Here is a 24,916-nt window from a genome sequence, read left to right as displayed (position 1 = left end):
CACTGGGTTGGTGTACACAGCCCTACATGCTGGGAAGGTAACTGCTCCTGGGTTACAGATCAATGCCTTGGGGTCGGGTGCACAGCCCTACATGCTGGGAGGGTAACAGCTGTTGGGTTACAGATCAATGCACTGTTTGTTGCACACAGCCATACATGCTGGAGGGTAACTGCTCCTGGGTTACACATCAATGCCCTGGGGTGGGGTACACAGCCCTAAATGCAGGGAGGGTAACTGCTCCTGGGTTACAGATCACTGCACTGGGGTGGGGTACACAGCCCTAAATGCAGGGAGGGTAACTGCTCCTGGGTTACAGATCAGTGCACTGGGGTGGGGTACACAGCCATACATGCTGGGAGGGTAACTGTCCTGGGTTACATATAAATGCACTGGTGTGATGGACACAGCCCTGCATGCTGGGAGTGTAATTGCTCCTGGGTTACAGATTAATGCCCTGGTTTGGTGTACACAGCCCTACATGCTGGGAGGGTAACTGCTCCTGGGTTACAGATCAATGCCCTGGTTTGGTGTACACAGCCCTCCAGGCTGGGAGGACAACTGCTCCTGGGTTACAGATCAATGCACTGGTCTGATGTACACAGCCCTACATGCTGGGAGGGTAACTGCTCCTGGGTTACAGATCAATGCCCTGGTTTGGTTTACAAAGCCCTACATGCTGGGAGTGTAATTGCTCCTGGGTTACAGATTAATGCCCTGGTTTGGTGTACACAGCCCTACATGCTGGGAGGGTAACTGCTCCTGGGTTACAGATCAATGCCCTGGTTTGGTGTACACAGCCCTCCAGGCTGGGAGGACAACTGCTCCTGGGTTACAGATCAATGCACTGGTCTGATGTACACAGCCCTACATGCTGGGAGGGTAACTGCTCCTGGGTTACAGATCAATGCCCTGGTTTGGTTTACAAAGCCCTACATGCTGGGAGGGTAACTGCTCCTGGGTTACAGATCAATGCCTTGGGGTCGGGTGCACAGCCCTACATGCTGGGAGGGGAACAGCTGTTGGGTTGCAGATCAATGCACTGTTTGTTGCACACAGCCATACATGCTGGGAGGGTAACTGCTCCTGGGTTACAGATCAATGAACTGGGGTGGGGTACACAGCCCTACATGCTGGGATGGTAACTGCTCCTGCGTTACAGATCAATGCCCTGGTTTGGTTTACACAGCCCTACATGCAGGGAGGGTTACTGCTCCTGGGTTACAGATCAATGCCCTGGGGTCGGGTGCACAGCCCTACATGCTGGGAGGGTAACTGCTCCAGGGTTACAGATCAATGCACTGGGGTGGTGTACACAGCCCTACATGCTGGGAGGGTAACGGCTCCTGGGTTACAGATCAATGCCCTGGGGTCGGGTACACAGCCCTAAATGCTGGGAGGGTAACTGCTCCTGGGTTACAGATCAATGCCCTGGTTTAGGGTACACAGCCCAGCATGCGCGGAGGGTAACTGCTCTTGGGTTACAGATCAATGCCCTGGTTTAGGGTACACAGTCCTACATGCTGCGAGGGTAACTGCTCCTGGGTTACAGATCAATGCACTGGAGTGGGGTACACAGCCCTGAATGCTAGAAGGGTAACTGGTCCTGGGTTACAGATAAATGCACAGGTTTGGTGCACACAGCTCTACATGCTGGGAGTGTAACTGCTCCCGGGTTACAGATCAAAGCCCTGGTTTGGACAACACAGTCCTACATGCTGGGAGGACAACTGCTCCTGGGTTACAGATCAATGCACTGGTTTTGTGTACACAGCCCTACATGCTGGGAGGGTAACTGCTTCAGGGTTTACAGATCAATGCCCTGGTTTGTTGTACACAGACCTACATGCTGGGTGGGTAAATGCTCTCGGGTTATAGATCAATGCACTGGTGTGGGGTACACAGCCCTACATGCTGGAAGGGTAACTGCTCCTGGGTTACAGATCAATGCACTGGTGTGGGGTACATAGCCCTACATGCTGGGAGGGAAACTGCTCCTGGTTTACAGATGAATGCCCTGGTTTGGGGTACACAGCCCTACATGCTGGGAGGGTAACTGCTCCAGGGTTACAGATCAATGCACTGGGGTGGTGTACACAGCCCTACATGCTGGGAGGGTAACTGATCCTGGGTTACAGATCAATGCCCTGGGGTCGGGTGCACAGCGCTACATGCTGGGCGGGTAACTGCTCCAGGGTTACAGATCAATTCACTGGGGTGGGGTACACAGCCCTACATTTTGGGAGGGTAACTGCTCCTGGGTTACAGATCAATGCACTGGTCTGATGTACACAGCCCTACATTCTGGGAGGGTAACTGCTCCTGGGTTACAGATCAATGCCCTGGTTTGTTGCACACAGCCCTACATTCTGGGAGGGTAACTGCTCCAGGGTTACAGATCAATGCACTGGGGTGGTGTACACAGCCCTACATGCTGGGAGGGTAACTGATCCTGGGTTTCAGATCAATGCCCTGGGGTCGGGTGCACAGCGCTACATGCTGGGCGGGTAACTGCTCCAGGGTTACAGATCAATTCACTGGGGTGGGGTACACAGCCCTACATTCTGGGAGGGTAACTGCTCCTGGGTTACAGATCAATGCACTGGTCTGATGTACACAGCCCTACATTCTGGGAGGGTAACTGCTCCTGGGTTACACTTCAATGCACTGGGTTGGGGTACACAGCCCTACACGCTGGGAGGGTAACTGATCCTGGGTTACACATCAATGCACTGGGTTGGGGTACACAAACCTACATGCTGGGCAGGTAACTGCTCCTAGGTTACAGATCAATGCCCTGGTTTGGTGTACACAGCCCTATATGCTGGGAGGGTAACTGCTCCTGGGTTACAGATCAATGCCCTGGTTTGTTGCACACAGCCCTACATTCTGGGAGGGTAACTGCTCCTGGGTTACACTTCAATGCACTGGGTTGGGGTACACAGCCCTACACGCTGGGAGGGTAACTGATCCTGGGTTACACATCAATGCACTGGGTTGGGGTACACAAACCTACATGCTGGGCAGGTAACTGCTCCTAGGTTACAGATCAATGCCCTGGTTTGGTGTACACAGCCCTATATGCTGGGAGGTTAACTGCTCCTGGGTTACAGATCAATGCACTGGGGTCGTGTACACAGCCCTACATGCTGGGAGGGTAAACTGTTCCTGGGTTACAGATCAATGCACTTGGGTGGTGTTCACAGCCCTACATTCTGGGAGGGTAACTGCTCCTGGATTACTCATCAATGCACTGGGGTGAGGTACAAAGCCCTACATGCTTGGAGGGTAACTGCTCCTTGGTTGCAAATCAATGCCCTGGTTTGGGGTACACAGTCCTACATGCTGGGAGGGTAACTGCTCCTGGGTTACAGATCAATGCAATGGGTTGTGGTACACCGCCCTACATGCTGGAGGGTAACTGCTCCTGGGTTACATATCAATGCCCTGGCTTGGTGTACACAGCCCTACAACCTGGGAGGGTAACTGTTCCTGGGTTACAGATAAATGCCCTGGTGTGGTGTACACAGCTCTACATGCTGGGAGGGCAACTGCTCCTGGGTTACAGATCAATAACCTGGTTTGGTGTACACAGCCATACATTCTGGGAGGGTAACTGCTCCTGGGTTGAGTTCAATGCACTGATTTGGGGGACACAGCCCTACATGATGGGAGGGTAGCTGCTCCTGGGTTACAGATCAATGCACTGGGGTGGGGTACTCAGCCCTACATGCTTGGAGGGTAACTGCTCCAGGGTTACAGATCAATGCCCTGGTTTGGGCTACAGAGCCGTACATGCTGGGAGGGTAACTGCTCCTGGGTTACAGATCAATGCCCTGGTCTGGTGTACAGAGCCATACATGCTGGGAGGGCAACTGCTCTTTGGTTATAGATCAATGCACTGGGGTGGGGTACACAGCCCTCCATGCTGGGAGGGTAACTGCTCCTGGATGACAGATCAATGACCTGGTTTGGTGTACACAGCCATACATGCTGGGAGGGTAACGGCTCCTGGGTTACAGTTCAATGCACTGATTTGGGGTACACAGCCCTACAGGCTGGGAACGTAACTGCTCCTGGGTTACAGATCAATGCACTGGGGTGGGGTAATCAGCCCTACATGCTGGGAGGGTAATTGCTCCTGGTTTCCAGATCAATGCCCTGGTTTGGTGTGCACAGCCCTACATGCTGGGAGGGTAACTGCTCCTGTGTTACATATCAATGCCCTGGTTTGTGGTAGACAGCCCTACATGCTGGGAGGGTAACTGCTCCGGGGTTACAGTTCAATGCACTGATTTGGTGTACACAGCCCTACACGCTGGGAGGGTAACTGCTCCTGTGTTACACATGCAATGCACTGGTTTGGGGTACACAGCCCTACATGCTGGGAGGTAAACTGCTCCTGGGTTACAGATCAATGCCCTGGTTTCGTGTACACAGCCCAACATGCTGGGAGGATAACTGCTCCTGGGTTACAGATCAAAGCCCTGGTTTGTTGCACACAGCCCTACATGCTGGGAGGGTAACTGCTCCTGGGTTACACATCAATGCACTGGGTTGGGGTAAACAGACCTACATGCTGGGAGGTTAACTGCTCCTGGGTTGCAGATCAATGCCCTGGTTTGGTCTACGCAGCCCTATATGATGGGAGTGCAACTGCTCCTGGGTTACAGATCAATGCACTGGGGTGGGGTACACAGCCCTACACGGTGGGAGTGTAAATGCTCCTGGGTTACAGATCAATGCCCTGGTTTGGTGTACACAGCCCTACATGCTGGGAGGGTAACTGCTCCTGGGTTCCAGATCAATGCCCTGGTTTGGTGTAGACAGCCATACATACTGGGACGGTAACTGCTCCTTGGTTACACATCAATGCGCTGGGGTGGGGTACAAAGTCCTACATGCTGGGAGGGTAACTGCTCCTGGGTTACAGATAAATGCCCTGGTTTGGTGTGCACAGCTCAATATGCTGGGAGGGTATCTGCTCCTGGGTTACAGATCAATGCCCTGGTTTGGAGTACGCAGCCCTACATGATGGGAGTGTAACTGCTCCTTGGTTGCAGATCAATGCCCTCGTTTGGGGTACACAGCCATAAATGCTGGGAGGGTAACTGCTCCTGGGTTACAGATTAATGCCCTGGTTTGGTGTACACAGCCATACATGCTGGGAGGGTAATTGCTCCTGGGTTACAGATCAATGCACTGGGGTGGGGTACACAGACCTACATGCTGGGAGGTTAACTGCTCCTGGGTTACAGATCATTGCACTGGGGTGGGGTACACAGCCCTACATGCTGGGAGGGTAACTGCTCCTGTGTTACAGATCATTGCACTGGGGTGGGGTACACAGCCCTACATGCTGGGAGGGTAACTGCTCCTGGGTTACAGATCATTGCACTGGGGTGGGGTACACAGCCCTACATGCTGGGAGGGTAACTGCTCCTGGGTTACAGATCAATGCCCTGGTTTGGTGTACACAGCCCTACATGCTGGGATCGTAACTGCTCCTGGGTTACAGATCAATGCCCTGGTTTGGTGTGCACAGCCCTACATGCTGGGAGGGTAACTGCTCCTGGGTTACAGATCAATGCCCTGGTTTGGTGTACACAGCCCTACATGCTGGGAGGGTAACTGCTCCTGTTTTCCAGATCAATGCCCTTGTCTGCGGTACACAGCCCTACACGCTTGGAGGGTAACTGCTCCTGGGTTACACATCAATGCACTGGGTTGGGGTACACAAACCTACATGCTGGGCAGGTAATTGCTCCTGGGTTGCAGATCAATGCCCTGGTTTGGGGTACACAGCCCTCCATGATGGGAGTGCAACTGCTCCTGGGTTACAGATCAATGCACTGGGGTGGGCTACACAGCCCCACACGCCGGGAGTGTAAATGCTCCTGGGTTACAGATCAATGCACTGGGGTGCGGTACAAAGCCCTATGTGCTGGGAGGGTAACTGCTCCTGGGTTACAGATCAATGCCCTGGTTTGGTGTACACAGCCCTACATGCTGGGAGGGTAACTGCTCCTGTGTTACAGATGAATGCACTGTGGTGGGGTACACCACCCTAAATGCTGGGAGGGAAACTGCTCCTGGGTTACAGATCAATGCCCTGGTTTGGTGTACACAGCCCAACATGCTGGGAGGGTAACTGCTCCTGGGTTACAGATCAATGCACTGGCGGGGGGGGGGGGGTACACAGACCTACATGCTGGGAGGTTAACTGCTCCTGGGTTACAGAACATTGCACTGGTTTGGTGTACACAGCCCTACATGCTGGGAGGGTAACGGCTCCTGGGTTACAGATCAATGCCCTGGTTTGGTGTACACAGCCCTACATGCTGGGAGGGTAACTGCTCCTGTGTTACAGATCAATGCCCTGGTTTGGTGTGCACAGCCCTACATGCTGGGAGGGTAACTGCTCCTGGGTTACAGATTAATGCCCTGGTTTGGTGTACACAGCCCTACATGCTGGGAGGGCAACTGCTATTGGCTTAGTGGGCGGCACGGTGGCGCAGTGGTTAGCACTGCTGCCTCACAGCGCCTGAGACCCGGGTTCAATTCCCGACTCAGGCGACTGACGGTGTGGAGTTTGCACGTTCTCCCCGTGTCTGTGTGGGTTTCCTCCGTGTGCTCCATTTTCCTACCACAGTCCAAAGATGTGCAGGGTCAGGTGAATTGGCCATGCTAAATTGCCCGTAGTGTTAGGTAAGGGGTAAATGTAGGGGTATGGGTGGGTTTCGCTTGGGTGGGTCGGTGTGGACTTGTTGGGCCGAAGGGCCTGTTTCCACACTGTAATGTAATCTAATCTAATCAATGACCTGGCTTGTTGTACACAGCCCTACATGCTGGGAGGGTAACTGCTCCTGGGTTGCAGATCAATGCCCTTGTTTGGTGTACACAGCCCTACATGCTGGGAGGGTAACTGCTCCTGGGTTACAGATCAATGCCCTGGTTTGGTGTACACAGCCCTACATGCTGGGAGGGTAACTGCTCCTGGGTTACTGATCAATGCCCTGGTATAGTCTACACAGCCATGCATGCGGGGAGGGTAAATGTTCCTGGGTTACAGATTTATGCACTGGGGTGAGGTATACAGCCCTACATGCTGGGAGGGTAACTGCTCCTGAGTTACAGTCAATGCACTGGGGTTGGGTATACAGCCCTACATGCTGGGAGTGTAACTGCTCCTGGGTTACAGATCAATGCACTGGGGTGGGGTACACAGCCCTACATGCTGGGAGGGTAACTGCTCCTGGGTTTAAGATCAATTCCCTGGTTTGGTGTACACAGCCCTACATGATGGGAGGGTAACTGCTCCTGGGTTACAGATCAATGCCCTGGTTTGGTGTACACAGCCCTACATGCTGGGAGGGTAACTGCTCCTGGGTTAAAGATCAATTCCCTGGTTTGGTGTACACAGCCCTACATGATGGGAGGGTAACTACTCCTGGGTTACAGATCAATGCCCTGGTTTGGGGCACACAGCCCTACATGTTGGGAGTGTAACTGCTCCTGGGTTCCAGATCAATGCCCTGGTTTGGTGTACACAGCCCTACTGCTCCTTGGTTACAGATCAATGCCCTGATTTGGTGTACACAGCCATACGTGCTGGGAGGGTAACTGCTCCTGGGTTACAGATCAATGCCCTGGTTTGTTCTACACAGCCATACATGCTGGGAGGGTAACTGCTCCTGGGTTACAGATCAATGCCCTGGTTTGGTATACACATCCCAAAATGCTGGGAGGGTAACTAGTCCTGGGTTACAGATCAATGTCCTGGTTTGATGTACACAGCCCTACATGCTGGGAGGGTAACTGCTCCTGGGTTACAGATCAATGCCCTCGTTTGTGGTACACAGCCATACATGCTGGGAGGGTAACTGCTCCTGGGTTACAGATCAATGCCCTGGTATGGTCTACACAGCCATGCATGCTGGAAGGGTAAATATTCCTGGGTTACAGATTAATGCACTGGGGTGGGGTATACAGCCCTACATGCTGGGAGGGTAACTGCTCCTGGGTTACAGATCAATGCACTGGGGTGGGGTGCAAAGCCCTACATGCAGGGAGGGTAACTGCTCCTGGGTTACAGTTCAATGCCCTGGTTTGGTGTACAGGGCCCTACATGCTGGGAGGGTAACTGCTCCTCGGTTACAGATCAATGCGCCGGTTTGGTGCACAGTGCCCTAAATGCTGGGAGCGTAACTGCTCCTGGGTTACAGATCATTGCCCTGGTTTGGTGTACACAGCCATACATGCTGGGAGGGTAAATGCTCTCGGGTTACAGATCAATGCACTGGTGTAGGGGACACAGTCTAACATGCTGGGAGGGAAACCGCACCTGTTTTACAGATGAATGCCCTGGTTTGTTGTACACAGCCCTACATGCTGGGAGGTAACTGCTCCTGGGTTCCAGATCAATGCACTGGGGTGAGGTACAAAGCCCTACATGCTGGGAGGATAACTGCTCCTGGGTTACAGATCAATGCCCTGGTTTGGTGTAAACAGCACTACGTGCTGGGAGGGTAACTACTCCTGGGTTACAGATCAATGCCCTGGTTTGGGGTACACAGCCGAACATGCGGGGAGGGTAACTGCTCCTGGGTTACAGATCAATGCCCTGGTTTGGTGTAAACATTCCTACATGCTGGGAGGGCAACTGCTCCTGGGTTACAGATCAATGCACTGGAGTGGGGTTCACCGCCCTACGTGCTGGTAGGGTAACTGCTCCTGGGTTACAGATCAATGCCCTGGTTTGGTGCACACAGCCCTACATGCTGGGGGGTAACTGCTCCTGGGTTACAGATCAATGCCCTGGTTTGGTGTACACAGCCCTACATATGGGGAGGTTAAATACTCCGGGGTTACAGAAAAATGCCTTGGTTTGGTGTACACAGCCCTGCATGCTGGGAGGGTAACTGCTCCTGTGTGACAGATCAAAGCCCTGGTTTGGTGTACACTGCCCTACATGCTGGGAGGGTAAATGCTCCTGGGTTATAGATCAATGCCCTGGTTTGGTGTACACAGCCCTATATGCTGGCAGGGTAAAAGCTCCTGGGTTACAGTTCGATGCCCTGGTTTGGTGTAGACAGCCATACATACTGGGAGGGTAACTGCTCCTTGGTTACAGATCAATGCACTGGGGTGGGGTACACAGTCCTACATGCTGGGAGGGTAACTGCTCCTGGGTTACTGATCAATGCCCTCGTTTGTGGTACACAGCCATACATGCTGGGAGGGTAACTGCTCCTGGGTTACTGATCAATGCCCTGGTATAGTCTACACAGCCATGCATGCGGGGAGGGTAAATGTTCCTGGGTTACAGATTTATGCACTGGGGTGAGGTATACAGCCCTACATGCTGGGAGGGTAACTGCTCCTGAGTTACAGTCAATGCACTGGGGTTGGGTATACAGCCCTACATGCTGGGAGTGTAACTGCTCCTGGGTTACAGATCAATGCACTGGGGTGGGGTACACAGCCCTACATGCTGGGAGGGTAACTGCTCCTGGGTTAAAGATCAATTCCCTGGTTTGGTGTACACAGCCCTACATGATGGGAGGGTAACTACTCCTGGGTTACAGATCAATGCCCTGGTTTGGGGCACACAGCCCTACATGTTGGGAGTGTAACTGCTCCTGGGTTCCAGATCAATGCCCTGGTTTGGTGTACACAGCCCTACTGCTCCTTGGTTACAGATCAATGCCCTGATTTGGTGTACACAGCCATACGTGCTGGGAGGGTAACTGCTCCTGGGTTACAGATCAATGCCCTGGTTTGGTATACACATCCCAAAATGCTGGGAGGGTAACTAGTCCTGGGTTACAGATCAATGTCCTGGTTTGATGTACACAGCCCTACATGCTGGGAGGGTAACTGCTCCTGGGTTACAGATCAATGCCCTCGTTTGTGGTACACAGCCATACATGCTGGGAGGGTAACTGCTCCTGGGTTACAGATCAATGCCCTGGTATGGTCTACACAGCCATGCATGCTGGAAGGGTAAATATTCCTGGGTTACAGATTAATGCACTGGGGTGGGGTATACAGCCCTACATGCTGGGAGGGTAACTGCTCCTGGGTTACAGATCAATGCACTGGGGTGGGGTGCAAAGCCCTACATGCAGGGAGGGTAACTGCTCCTGGGTTACAGTTCAATGCCCTGGTTTGGTGTACAGGGCCCTACATGCTGGGAGGGTAACTGCTCCTCGGTTACAGATCAATGCGCCGGTTTGGTGCACAGTGCCCTAAATGCTGGGAGCGTAACTGCTCCTGGGTTACAGATCATTGCCCTGGTTTGGTGTACACAGCCATACATGCTGGGAGGGTAAATGTTCCTGGGTTACAGATTAATGCACTGGGGTGGTGTATACAGCCCTACATGCTGGGAGGGTAACTGCTCCTGGGTTACAAATCAATGCCCTGGTTTGGTGCACAGAGCCCTACATGCTGGGAGGGTAACTGCTCCTGGGTTACATATCAATGCCCTGGTTTTGTGTAAACAGCACTACATGCTGGGAGCGTAACTGCTCCTGGGTTACAGATCAGTGCCCTGGTTGGTGTACACAGCCCTACACGCTGGGAGGGTAACTGCACCTGGGTTACGGATCAATGCCGTGGTTTGGTGTACACAGCCCTACATGCTGGGAGTGTAACTCCTCCTGGGTTACAGGTCAATGCCCTGGTTTGGTGTACACAGCCCTACATGCTGGGTGGGTAACTGCTCCTGTGTGACAGATCAAAGACATGGAATGGTGTACACAGCCATACATGCTGTGTGGGTAACTGCTCGTGGGTTAAAGGTCAATTCCCTGGGGTGGGGTACACAGCCCTACATGCTGGGAGGGTAACTACTCCTGGGTTACAGATCAATACCCTGGTTTGGGGCACACAGACGTACATGCTGGGAGGGAAACTCCTCTTGTGTTACAGATCAATGCCCTGGTTTGGTGTACACTGCCCTACATGCTGGGACGGTAACTGCTCCTGCGTTACAGATCAATGCCCTGGTTTGGTGTACACAGCCATTCATGCTGGGAGGGTACCTACTCCTGGGTTACAGATCAACGCCATGGTTTGGTGTACACAGCCGAACATGCTGGGAGGGTAACTGCTCCTGGGTTACAGATCAATGCACTGGTTTGGTGTACGCAGCCGTACATGCTGGGAGGGTAACTACTCCTGGGTTACAGATCAATGCCCTGGTTTAGTGTACATAGCCATACATGCTGGGAGGGTAAATGCTCCTGGGTTACAGATTAATGCACTGGGGTGGGGTACACAGCCCTACATGCTTGGAGGGTAACTGCTCCTGGGTTACAGATCAATGCCCTGGTTTAGTGTACATAGCCATACATGCTGGGAGGGTAACTGCTCCTGGGTTACAGATCAATGCTCTGGTTTGGTCTACACAGCAATGCATGCTGGGAGGGTAAATGCTCCTGGGTTACAGATTAATGCACTGGGGTGGGGTATACAGCCCTACATGCTGGGAGGGTAACTGCTCCTGGGTTACAGATCAATGCACTGGGGTGGGGTACGCAGCCCTACATGTTGGTGGGGTCACTGCTCCTGGGTTACAGATGAATGCCCTGGTTTGTTGTACACAGCTCTACAGGCTGGGAGGGTAACTGCACCTGGGTTACAGATCAATGCACTGGGGTGGGGTTCACCGCCCTACATGCTGGTAGGGTAACTGCTCCTGGGTTACAGATCAATGCCCTGGTTTGGTGTAAACAACCCTACATGCTGGGAGGGTTACTGCTCCTGGGTTACAGATCAATGCCCTGGTTTGGTGTACACAGCCCTACATGCTGGGAGGGTAACTGCTCCTGGATTCCAGATCAATGCACTGCGGTGAGGTGCAAAGCCCTCCATGCAGGGAGGGTAACTGCTCCTGAGTTATAGTTCAATGCCCTGGTTTGGTGTACAGGGCCCTACATGCTGGGAGGGTAACTACTCCTGGGTTACAGTTCAATGCCCTGGTTTGGTGTACAGGGCCCTAAATGCTGGGAGCGTAACTGCTCCTGGGTTACAGATCAATGCCCTGGTTTGGTGTACACAGCCATACATGCTGGGAGGGTAAATGTTCCTGGGTTACATATCAATGCCCTGGTTTTGTGTAAACAGCACTACATGCTGGGAGCGTAACTGCTCCTGGGTTACAGATCAATGCCCTGGTTTGGTGCACACAGCCCTACATGCTGGGAGGGTAACTGCTCCTGGGTTACATATCAATGCCCTGGTTTTGTGTAAACAGCACGACATGCTGGGTGCGTAACTGCTCCTGGGTTACAGATCAATGCCCTGGTTTGGTGTACACAGCCATACATGCTGGGAGGGTAAATGTTCCTGGGTTACATATCAATGCCCTGGTTTTGTGTAAACAGCACTACATGCTGGGAGCGTAACTGCTATTGGGTTACAGATCAATGCCCTGGTTTGGTGCACACAGCCCTACATGCTGGGAGGGTAACTGCACCTGGGTTACGGATCAATGCAGTGGTTTGGTGTACACAGCCCTACATGCTGGGAGTGTAACTCCTCCTGGGTTACAGATCAATGACCTGGTTTGGTGTACACAGCCCTACATGCTGGGAGGGTAACTGCTCCTGGGTTACAGATCATTGCACTGGGGTGGGGTACACAGCCCTACATGCTGGGAGGGTACCTGCTCCTTGGTTCCAGGTCAATGCCCTGGTTTGGTGTACACAGCCCTACATGCTGGGAGGGTAACTGCTCGTGGGTTACAGATCAATGCCCTGGTTTGGTGTACACAGCCCTACATGCTGGGAGCGCAACTGCTCCTGGGTTACAGACCAATGCCCTGGTTTGGTGTACACAGCCCTACATGTTGGGAGAGTAACTGCTCCTGGGTTACAGATTAATGCCCTGGTTTTGTGTACACAGCCCTACATGCTGGGAGGTTAACTGCTCCTGGGTTAAAGATCAATTCCCTGGTTTGGTGCACACAGCCCGACATGATGGGAGGGTAACTACTCCTGGGTTACAGATCAATGCACTGGTTTGGTGTACGGGGCCCTACATGCTGGGAGGGTAACTGCTCCTGGGTTACTGGTCAATGCTCTGGTTTGGTCTACACAGCCATGCATGCTGGGAGGGTAAATGCTCCTGGGTTACAGATTAATGCACTGGGGTGCGGTATACAGCCCTACATGCTGGGAGGGTAACTGCTCATGCGTTGCAGATCAATGCCCTGGTTTGGGGTATACAGCCCGACATGCTGGGAGGATAACTGCTGCTGGGTTACAGATCAATGCACTGGGGTGGGGTATACAGCCCTACATGCTGGGAGTGTAACTGCTCCTGGGTTACAGATAAATGCACTGGGGTGGGGTATGCAGCCCTACATGTTGGGAGGGTAACTGCTCCTGGGTTACAGATGAATGCCCTGGTTTGTTGTACACAGCTCTCCATGCTGGGAGGGTAACTGCTCCTGGATTCCAGATCAATGCACTGGGGTGAGGTGCAAAGCCCTACATGCAGGGAGGGTAACTGCTCCTGGGTTACAGTTCAATGCCCTGGTTTGGTGTACAGGGCCCTACATGCTGGGAGGGTAACTACTCCTGGGTTACAGTTCAATGCCCTGGTTTGGTGTACAGGGCCCTAAATGCTGGGAGCGTAACTGCTCCTGGGTTACAGATCAATGCCCTGGTTTGGTGTTCACAGCCATACATGCTGGGAGGGTAAATGTTCCTGGGTTACAGATTAATGCACTGAGGTGGGGTATACAGCCCTACATGCTGGGAGGGTAACTGCTCCTTGGTTCCAGATCAATGCACTGGGGTGGAGTACACAGCCCTACATGCTGGGAGGGTAACTACTCTTGGGTTACACATCAATGCACTGGTTTGGTGTACACAGCCCTACACGCTGGGAGGGTAACTGCACCTGGGTTACGGATCAATGCCGTGGTTTGGTGTACTCAGCCCTACATGCTGGGAGTGTAACTCCTCCTGGGTTATAGATCAAAGCCCTGGTTTGGTGTACACAGCCCTACATGCTGTGAGGGTAACTGCTCCTGGTTTACAGGTCAATGCCATGGAATGGTGTACACAGCCCTACATGCTGTGAGGGTAACTGCTCGTGGGTTAAAGGTCAATTCCCTGGGGTGGGGTACACAGCCCTACATGCTGGGAGGGTAACTACTCCTGGGTTACAGATGAATACCCAGGTTTGGGGCAAACAGCCCTACATGCTGGGAGGGTAACTGCTCCTGGGTTACAGATCAATGCCCTGGTTTAGGGCACACAGCCCTACATGCTGGGAGGGTACCTGCTCCTTGGTTCCAGGTCAATGCCCTGGTTTGGTGTGCACAGCCCTACATGCTGGGAAGGTAACTGCTCCTGGGTTACAGACCAATGCCCTGGTTTGGTGCACACAGCCCTACATGCTGGGAGGGTAACTGCTCCTGGGTTACAGATCAATGCCCTGGTTTTGTGTACACAGCCCTACATGCTGTGAGGGTAACTGCTCCTGGGTTAAAGATCAATTCCCTGGTTTGGTGCACACAGCCATACATGATGGGAGGGTGACTACTCCTGGGTTACACATCAATGCCCTGGTTTGGTGTACAGGGCCCTACATGCTGGGAGGGTAACTGCTCCTGGGTTACAGATCAATGCCCTGGTTTGGTGTACACAGCCCTACATGCTCGGACGGTAACTGCTCCTGGGTTACAGATCAATGCCCTGGTTTGCTGTAAACAGCACTACATGCTGGGAGGGTAACTGCTCCTGGGTTACAGATCAATGCCCTGGTTTGGTGTACACAGCTCTACATATGGGGAGGGTAACTGCTCCTGGGTTACAGATCAATGCTCTGGTTTGGTCTACACAGCCATGCATGGTGTGGGGTACACAGCCCGACATGCTGGGAGGGAAACTCCTCCTGTGTTACAGATCAATGCCCTGATTTGGTGTACACTGCCCAACATGCTGGGAGGGTAACTGCTCCTGCGTTACAGATCAATGCCCTGGTTTGGTGTACACAGCCATACATGCTGGGAGGGTTACTACTCCTGGGTTACAGATCAACGCCATGGTTTGGTGTACACAGCCGAACATGCTGGGAGGGTAACTACTCCTGGGTTACAGATCAATGCCCTGGTTTGGGGCACATAGCCCTACATGCTTGGAGGGTAACTGCTCCTGGGTTACAGATCAATGCCCTGGTTTATTGCACACAGCCATACATGCTGGGAGGGTAACTGCTCCTGGGTTACAGATCAATGCTCTGGTTTGGTCTACACAGCCATGCATGCTGGGAGGGTAAATGCTCCTTGGTTACAGATTAATGCACTGGGGTGGGGTATACAGCCCTACATGCTAGGAGGGTAACTGCTCATGCGTTGCAGATCAATGCCCTGGTTTGGGGTATACAGCCCGACATGCTGGGAGGATAACTGGTGCTGGTTTACAGTTCAATGCACTGGGGTGGGGTATACAGCCCTACATACTGGGAGTGCGACTGCTCCTGGGTTACAGATCAATGCACTGGGGTGGGGTACGCAGCCCTACATGTTGGTAGGGTAACTACTCCTGGGTTACAGATCAATGCACTGGGGTGGGCAACACAGCCCTACATATTGGGAGGGTAAGATTAGATTAGATTAGATTACAGTGTGGAAACAAACCCTTCGGCCCAACAAGTCCACACCGACCCGCCGAAGCGAAACCCACCATTACCCCTACATTTCCCACTTACCTAACACTACGGGCAATTTAGCATGGCCAATTCACCTGACCCTGCACATCTTTGGACTGTGGGAGGAAACCGGAGCACCCGGAGGAAACCCACGCAGACACGGAGAGAACGTGCAAACTCCACACAGTCAGTCGCCTGAGGCGGGAATTGAACCCGGGTCTCAGGCGCTGTGAGGCAGCAGTGCTAACCATTGTGCACTGGGGTGGGGTTCACAGCCCTACATGCTGGGAGGGTAACTGCTTCTGGGTTACAGATCAATGCCCTGGCGTCGGTACACAGCCCTACAGGCTGGGAGGGTAACTGCTCCTGTGTTACAGATCAATGCCCTGGTGTGGAGTACACATCCCTACTTGCTGGGAGGGTAACTGCTCCTGGGTTACAGATCAATGCACTGGGGTGGGCTACACCGCCCTACATGCTGGATGGGTATCTGCTCCTCGGTTACAGATCAATGCAATGGTTTGGGGTACACAGCCCTACATGCTGGGAGGGTAACTGCTCCTGGGTTACAGATCAATGCCCTGCTTTGGTGTACACAGACCTACATGCTGGGAGGGTAACAGCTCCTGGGTTACAGATCAATGCACTGGGGTGGGGTACACAATCCTACATGCTGGGAGGGTAACTGCTCCTGGGTTACAGATCAAGGCCCTGGTTTGGGGTGCACAGCCCTAAATGCTGGGAGGGTAACTGCTCCTGGGTTACAGATCAATGCACTGGGGTGGGGCTCACCGCCCTACATGCTGGGAGGGTAACTGCTCCTGCGTTACAGATCAATTCCCTGCGTCGGGTACACAGCCCTAGATGCTGGGAAGGTAACTGCTCCTGGGTTACAGATCAATGCACTGTTTTGGTGTACACAGTCCTACATGCTGGGAGTGTAACTGCTCCTGGGTTACAGATCAATGCACTGGGGTAGGGTACACAGCCCTATATGCTGGGAGGGCAGCTGCTCCTGGGTTGCAGATCAATGCACTGGTTTGGTGTACACAGCCCTACATGCTGGGAGGGTAACTGCTCCTGGGTTACAGATCAATGCACTGGGAAGGGGTACAGCTCTACATGCTGGAAGGATAACTGCTCCTGGGTTACAGATCAATGCACTGGGTTGGTGTACACAGCCCTACATGCTGGGAGGGTAAATGCTCCTGGGTTACAGATCAATGCCCTGGTTTGGGGTGCACAGCACTACGTGCTGGGAGGGTAACAGCTCCTGGGTTACAGATCAATGCACTGGGGTGAGGTACACAATCCTACATGCTGGGAGGGTAACTGCCCCTGGGTTACAGATCAAGGCCCTGGTTTGGTGTACACAGTCCTACATGCTGGGAGGGTAACTCTCCTGGGTTACAGATCAATGCCCTGGTTTTGTGTACACAGTCCTACATGCTGGGAGGGTAACTTTCCTGGGTTACAGATCAATGCCCTGGTTTGGGGTGCACAGCACGACATGCTGGGAGGGTAACTGCTCCTGGGTTACCGATCAATGCCCTGGTTTGGTGTACACAGTCCTACATGCTGGGAGGGTAACTCTCCTGGGTTACAGATCAATGCCCTGGTTTGGGGTGCACAGCACTACATGCTGGGAGGGTAACTGCTCCTGGGTTACAGATCAATGCCCTGGTTTGGGGTGCACAGCACTACATGCTGGGAGGGTTACTGCTCCTGGGTTACAGATTAATGCCCTGGTTTGGTGTACACAGCCCTACATGCTGGGAGGGAACTGCTCCTGGGTTACAGATGAATGCCCTGGTTTTTTTGTACACAGCACTACATGCTGGGAGGGTAACTGCTCCTGGGTTACACATCAATGCACTGGGGTGGTGTACACAATCCTACATGCTGGTATGGCAACTGCTCCTGGTTTACAGATCAATGCACTGATTTGGGGTGCACAGTCCTACATGCTGGGAGGGTAACTGCTCCTGGGTTACAGATCAATGCCCTGGTTTGGTGTACACAGCCCTACAGGCTGGGAGGGTAACTGCTCCTGTGTTACAGATCAATGCCCTGGTGTGGAGTACACAGCCCTACTTGCTGGGAGGGTAACTGCTCCTGGGTTACAGATCAATGCCCTGGTGTGGGGTACACAGCCCTACATGCTTGGAGGGTAAATGCTCCTGGGTTACTGATCAATGCCCTGGTTTGGTGTAAACAGTCCTACATGCTGGGAGGGTAACTGCTCCTGGGTTACAGATCAATGCACTGGGGTGGGCTACACCGCCCTACATGCTGGGTGGGTATCTGCTCCTGGGTTACAGATCATTGCAATGGTTTGGGGTACACAGCCCTACATGCTGTGAGGGTAACTGCTCCTGGGTTACAGATCAATGCCCTGCTTTGGTGTACACAGCCCTACATGCTGGGAGGGTAACAGCTCCTGGGTTACAGATCAATGCACTGGGGTGGGGTACACAATCCTATATGCTGGGAGGGTAACTGCTCCTGGGTTACAGATCAAGGCCCTGGTTTGGGGTGCACAGCCCTAAATGCTGGGATGGTAACTGCTCCTGGGTTACAGATCAATGCACTGGATTGGGGTTCACCGCCCAACATGCTGGGAGGGTAACTGCTCCTGGGTTACAGATCAATACCCTGGCGTCGGGTACACAGCCCTAGATGCTGGGAAGGTAACTGCTCCTGGGTTACAGATCAATGCACTGTTTTGGTGTACACGGCCCTACATGCTGGGAGGGTAACTGCTCCTGGTTTACAGATCAAAGCACTGGGGTAGGGTACACAGCCCTATATGCTGGGAGGGCAACTGCTCCTGGGTTGCAGATCAATGCACTGGTTTGGTGTACACAGTCCTACATGCTGGGAGGGTAACTCTCCTGGGTTACAGATCAATGCCCTGGTTTGGGGTGCACAGCACGACATGCTGGGAGGGTAACTGCTCCTGGGTTACCGATCAATGCCCTGGTTTGGTGTACACAGTCCTACATGCTGGGAGGGTAACTCTCCTGGGTTACAGATCAATGCACTGGGTTGGTGTACACAGCACTACGTGCTGGGAGGGTAACAGCTCCTGGGTTACAGATCAATGCACTGGGGTGGGGTTCACCGCCCTACATGCTGGGAGGGCAACTGCTCCTGGGTTGCAGATCAATGCACTGGTTTGGTGTACACAGCCCTACATGCTGGGAGGGTAACTGCTCCTGGGTTACAGATCAATGCACTGGGAAGGGGTACAGCTCTACATGCTGGAAGGATAACGGCTCCTGGGTTACAGATCAATGCCCTGGTTTGGTGTACACAGTCCTACATGCTGGGAGGGTAACTGCTCCTGGGTTACAGATCAATGCACTGGGTTGGTGTACACAGCACTACGTGCTGGGAGGGTAACAGCTCCTGGGTTACAGATCAATGCACTGGGGTGGGGTTCACCGCCCTACATGCTGGGAGGGTAACTGCTCATGGGTTTCAGATGAATGAACTGGGTTGGGGTACACAGCCCTACATGCTGGGAGGGTAACTGCTCCTGGGTTACAAATCAATGCACTGGGGTGGGCAACACAGCCCTACATATTGGGAGGGTAAGATTAGATTAGATTACATTACAGTGTGGAAACAGACCCTTCGGCCCAACAAGTCCACACCGACCCGCCGAAGCAAAACCCACCCTTACCCCTACATTTCCCACTTACCTAACACTACGGGCAATTTAGCATGGCCAATTCACCTGACCCTGCACATCTTTGGACTGTGGGAGGAAACCGGAGCACCCGGAGGAAACCCACGCAGACACGGAGAGAACGTGCAAACTCCACACAGTCAGTCGCCTGAGGCGGGAATTGAACCCGGGTCTCAGGCGCTGTGAGGCAGCAGTGCTAACCACTGTGCACTGGGGTGGGGTTCACAGCCCTACATGCTGGGAGGGTAACTGCTCCTGGGTTATAGATCAATGCCATGGTTTGAGGTACACAGCCCTACATGCTGGGAGGGTAACTGCTCCTGTGTTACAGATCAATGCCCTGGTGTGGAGTACACAGCCCTACTTGCTGGGAGGGTAACTGCTCCTGGGTTACAGATCAATGCCCTGGTGTGGGGTACACAGCCCTACATGCTGGGAGGGTAACTGCTCCTGGGTTACAGATCAATGCACTGGTGTGGTGTATACAGCCCTACATGCTGGGAGGGTAACTGCTCCTGGGTTACAGATCAATGCACTGGGGTGGGGTACAAAGCCTTACATGCTGGGAGGGTAACTGCTCCTGGGTTACAGATCAATGCACTGGGGTGGGGTACACAGCCCTACATGCTGGGAGGATAACTGCTCCTGGGTTACAGATCAATGCACTGGTTTGGTGTACACAGCCCTACATGCTGGGAGGATAACTGCTCCTGGGTTACAGATCAATGCCCTGGTTTGGTGTACACCGCCCTACATGCTGGGAGGATAACTGCTATTGGGTTACAGATCAATGCCCTGGTTTGGTGTACACAGCCCTACATGCTGGGAGGATAACTGCTCCTGGGTTACAGATCAATGCCCTGGTTTGGTGTACACAGCACTTCATGCTGGGAGGGTAACTGCTCCTGGGTTACAGATCAATGCACTGGGGTGGGGTACACACCTCTACATGCTGGAAGGGTAACTCTCCTGGGTTACAGATCAATGCCCTGGTTTGTGGTGCACAGCACTACGTTCTGGGAGGGTAACTGCTCCTGGGTTACAGATTAATGCACTGGTTTGGTGTACACAGCCCTACATGCTGGGAGGGAACTGCTCCTGGGTTACAGATGAATGCCCTGGTTTTTTGTACACAGCACTACATGCTGGGAGGGTAACTGCTCCTGGGTTACACATCAATGCACTGGGGTGGGGTTCACAGCCCTACATGCTGGGAGGGTAACTGCTTCTGGGTTACAGATCAATACCCTGGCGTCGGTACACAGCCCTACAGGCTGGGAGGGTAACTGCTCCTGGGTTACAGATCAATGCCCTGGTGTGGGGTACACAGCTCTACATGCTGGGTGGGTAAATGCTCCTGGGTTACTGATCAATGCCCTGGTTTGGTGTACACAGTCCTACATGCTGGGAGGGTAACTGCTCCTGGGTTACAGATCAATGCACTGGGGTGGGCTACACCGCCCTACATGCTGGGTGGGTATCTGCTCCTGGGTTACAGATCAATGCAATGGTTTGGAGTACACAGCCCGACATGCTGGGAGGGTAACTGCTCCTGGGTTACAGATCAATGCCATGCTTTGGTGTACACAGCCCTACATGCTGGGAGGGTAACAGCTCCTGGGTTACAGATCAATGCACTGGTGTGGGGTACACAATCCTACATGCTGGGAGGGTAACTGCTCCTGGTTTACAGATCAAGGCCCTGGTTTGGGGTGCACAGCCCTAAATGCTGGGAGGGTAAATGCTCCTGGGTTACAGATCAATGCACTGGGGTGGGGTTCACCGCCCTACATGCTGGGAGGGTAACTGCTCCTGGGTTACAGATCAATACCCTGGCGTCGGGTACACAGCCCTATATGCTGGGAGGGCAACTGCGCCTGGGTTACAGATCAATGCACTGTTTTGATGGACACAGCCCTACATGCTGGGAGCGTAACTGCTCCTGGGTTACAGATCAATGCACTGGGGTCGGGTACACAGCCCTATATGCTGGGAGGGCAACTGCTCCTGGGTTGCAGATCAATGCACTGGTTTGGTGTACATTGTCGTACAGGCCTGGAGCGTAACTGCTCCTGGGTTATAGATCAATGCCCTGGTTTGGTGTACACAGTCCTACATGCTGGGAGCGTAACTGCTCCTGGGTTACAGATCAATGCACTGGGTTGGTGTACACAGCCTTACATGCTGGGAGGGTAAATGCTCCTGGGTTACAGATCAATGCCCTGGTTTGGGGTGCACAGCACTACGCGCTGGGAGGGTAACAGCTCCTGGGTTACAGATCAATGCACTGGGGTCGGGTACACAGCCCTATATGCTGGGAGGGCAACTGCTCCTGGGTTGCAGATCAATGCACTGGTTTGGTGTACATTGTCGTACAGGCCTGGAGCGTAACTGCTCCTGGGTTACAGATCAATGCCCTGGTTTGGGGTGCACAGCACTACATGCTGGGAGGGTAACTGCCCCTGGGTTACAGATCAATGCCCTGGTTTGGGGTGCACAGCCCTAAATGCTGGAGGGTAACTGCTCCTCGGTTACAGATCAATGCACTGGGGTGGGGTTCACCGCCCTACATGCTGGGAGGGTAACTGCTCCTGGGTTACAGATCAATACGCTGGCGTCGGGTACACAGCCCTAGATGCTGGGAGGGTAACTGCTCCTGGGTTACAAATCAATGCACTGGGGTAGGGTACACAGCCCTATATGCTGTGAGGGTAACTGCTCCTGGGTTGTAGATCAAAGCCCTGGTTTGGTGTACACAGCCCTACATGCTGGGAGGGTAACTGCTCCTGGGTTACAGATCAATGCACTGGTTTGGTGTACACAGTCCTACATGCTGGGAGGGTAACTCTCCTGGGTTACAGATCAATGAACTGGGGTGGGGTTCACCGCCCTACATGCTGGGAGGGTAACTGCTCCTGTGTTACAGATTAATACCCTGGTTTGGTGTACACAGCCCTACATGCTGGGAGGGTAACTGCTCCTGGGTTACAGATGAATGCCCTGGTTTGGTGTACACAGCACTACAAGCTGGGAGAGTAACTGCTCCTGGGTTACACATCAATGCACTGGGGTGGGGTACACAATCCTACATGCTGGGAGGGTAAATGCTCCTGGGTTACAGATCAATGCCCTGGTTTGGGGTGCACAGTCCTACATGCTGGGAGGGAAACTGCTTCTGGGTTACAGATCAATACCCTGGCGTCGGGAACACAGCCCTACAGGCTGAGAGGGTAACTGCTCCTGTGTTACAGATCAATGCCCTGGTGTGGGATACACAGCCCTCCTTGCTGGGAGGGTAACTGCTCCTGGGTTACAGATCAATGCCCTGGTGTGGAGTACACAGCCCTACATGCTGGGAGGGTAAATGCTCCTGGGTTACTGATCAATGCCCTGGTTTGGTGTACACAGCCCAACATGCTGGGAGGGTAACTGCTCCTGGGTTACAGATCAATGCACTGGTGTGGGGTACACAGCCCTACATGCTGGGAAGGTAACTGCTACTGGGTTACAGATCAATGAACTGGGTTGGGGTACATAGCCCTACATGCTGCGAGGGTAACTGTTCCTGGGTTACAAATCAATGCACTGTCGTGGGGTACACAGCCCTACATGCTGGGAGGGTAACTGCTCCAGGGTTACAGATCAATGCACTGGTGTGGGGTAAACAGTCCAACATGCTGGGAGGGTAAATGCTCCTGGGTTACAGATCAATGAACTGGGGTGTGGTACACAGCCCTACATGCTGGGAGGGTAACTGCTCCTGGGATACAGATCAATGCAATGGTTTTGTGTACACAGTCCTACATGCAGGGAGCGTAACTGCTCCTTGGTTCCAGATCAATGCAATGGTTTGGTGGACACAGACCTACATGCTGGGTGTGTAACTGCTCCTGGGTTACAGATCAATGCAATGGTTTGGGGTACACAGCCCTACATGCTGGGAGGGTAACTGCTCCTGGGTTACAGATCAATGCCCTGGTTTGGTGTACACAGCCCTACATGCTGGGAGGGTAACTGCTCCTGGGTTACAGATCAATGCACTGGGGTGGGGTTCACCGCCCTACATGCTGGGAGGGTAACTGTTCCTGGGTTACAGATCAATGCACTGGGGTGGGCTACACCGCCCTACATGCTGGGTGGGTATCTGCTCCTAGGTTACAGATCAATGCAATGGTTTGGGGTACACAGCCCTACATGCTGGGAGGGTAACTGCTCCTGGGTTACAAATCAGTGCACTGGCGTGGGGTTCACCGCCCTACATGCTGGGAGGGTAACTGCTCCTGGGATACAGATCAATGCAATGGTTTGGTGTACACAGCCCTACAAGCTGGTAGGTTAACTGCTCCTGGGTTACAGATCAATGCACTGGGGTGGGCTACACCGCCCTACATGCTGGGTGGCTATCTGCTCCTAGGTTACAGATCAATGCAATGGTTTGGGGTACACAGCCCTACATGCTGGGAGGGTAACTGCTCCTGGGTTACAAATCAGTGCACTGGCGTGGGGTTCACCGCCCTACATGCTGGGAGGGTAACTGCTCCTGGGATACAGATCAATGCAATGGTTTGGTGTACACAGCCCTACAAGCTGGTTGGTTAACTGCTCCTGGGTTACAGATCAATGCACTGGGGTGGGCTACACCGCCCTACATGCTGGGTGGGTATCTGCTCCTAGGTTACAGATCAATGCAATGGTTTGGGGTACACAGCCCTACATGCTGGGAGGGTAACAGCTCCTGGGTTACAGATCAATGCACTGGGGTGGGGTACACAATCCTACATGCTGGGAGGGTAACTGCTCCTAGGTTACAGATCAAGGCCCTGGTTTGGGGTGCACAGCCATAAATGCTGGGAGGGTAACTGCTCCTGGGTTACAGATCAATGCACTGGGGTGGGGATCACCGCCCTACATGCTGGGAGGGTAACTGCTCCTCGGTTACAGATCAATGCACTGGGGTGGGGTACACAATCCTACATGCTGGGAGGGTAACTGCTCCTGGGTTACAGATCAAGGCCCTGGTTTGGGGTGCACAGCCCTAAATGCTGGGAGGGTAACTGCTCCTGGCTTACAGATCAATGCACTGGGGTGGGGTTCACCGCCCTACATGCTGGGAGGGTAACTGCTCCTGGGTTACAGATCAATGCACTGGGGTGGGGTACACAATCCTACATGCTGGGAGGGTAACTGCTCCTGGGTTACAGATCAAGGCCCTGGTTTGGGGTGCAAAGCCCTAAATGCTGGGAGGGTAACTGCTACTGGGTTGCAGAGCAATGCCCTGGTTTGGTGTACACAGCCCAACATGCTGGGAGGGTAACTGCTCATGGGTTACAGATCAATGCACTGGTGTGGGGTACAGAGCCCTACATGCTGGGAGGGTAACTGCTACTGGGTTACAGATCAATGAACTGGGTTGGGGTACACAGCCCTAAATGCTGGGAGGGTAACTGCTCCTGGGTTACAAATCAATGCACTGTCGTGGGGTACACAGCCCTACATGCTGGGAGGGTAACTGCTCCTGGGATACAGATCAATGCAATGGTTTTGTGTACACAGTCC

The sequence above is a fragment of the Chiloscyllium plagiosum genome, unplaced genomic scaffold (assembly GCF_037043375.1).
Source record: "Chiloscyllium plagiosum isolate Xiang-an unplaced genomic scaffold, Cpla_swu_hap1 HiC_scaffold_47, whole genome shotgun sequence".
Lineage (NCBI taxonomy): Eukaryota > Metazoa > Chordata > Chondrichthyes > Orectolobiformes > Hemiscylliidae > Chiloscyllium > Chiloscyllium plagiosum.
This window is presented reverse-complemented; position numbering follows the sequence as displayed.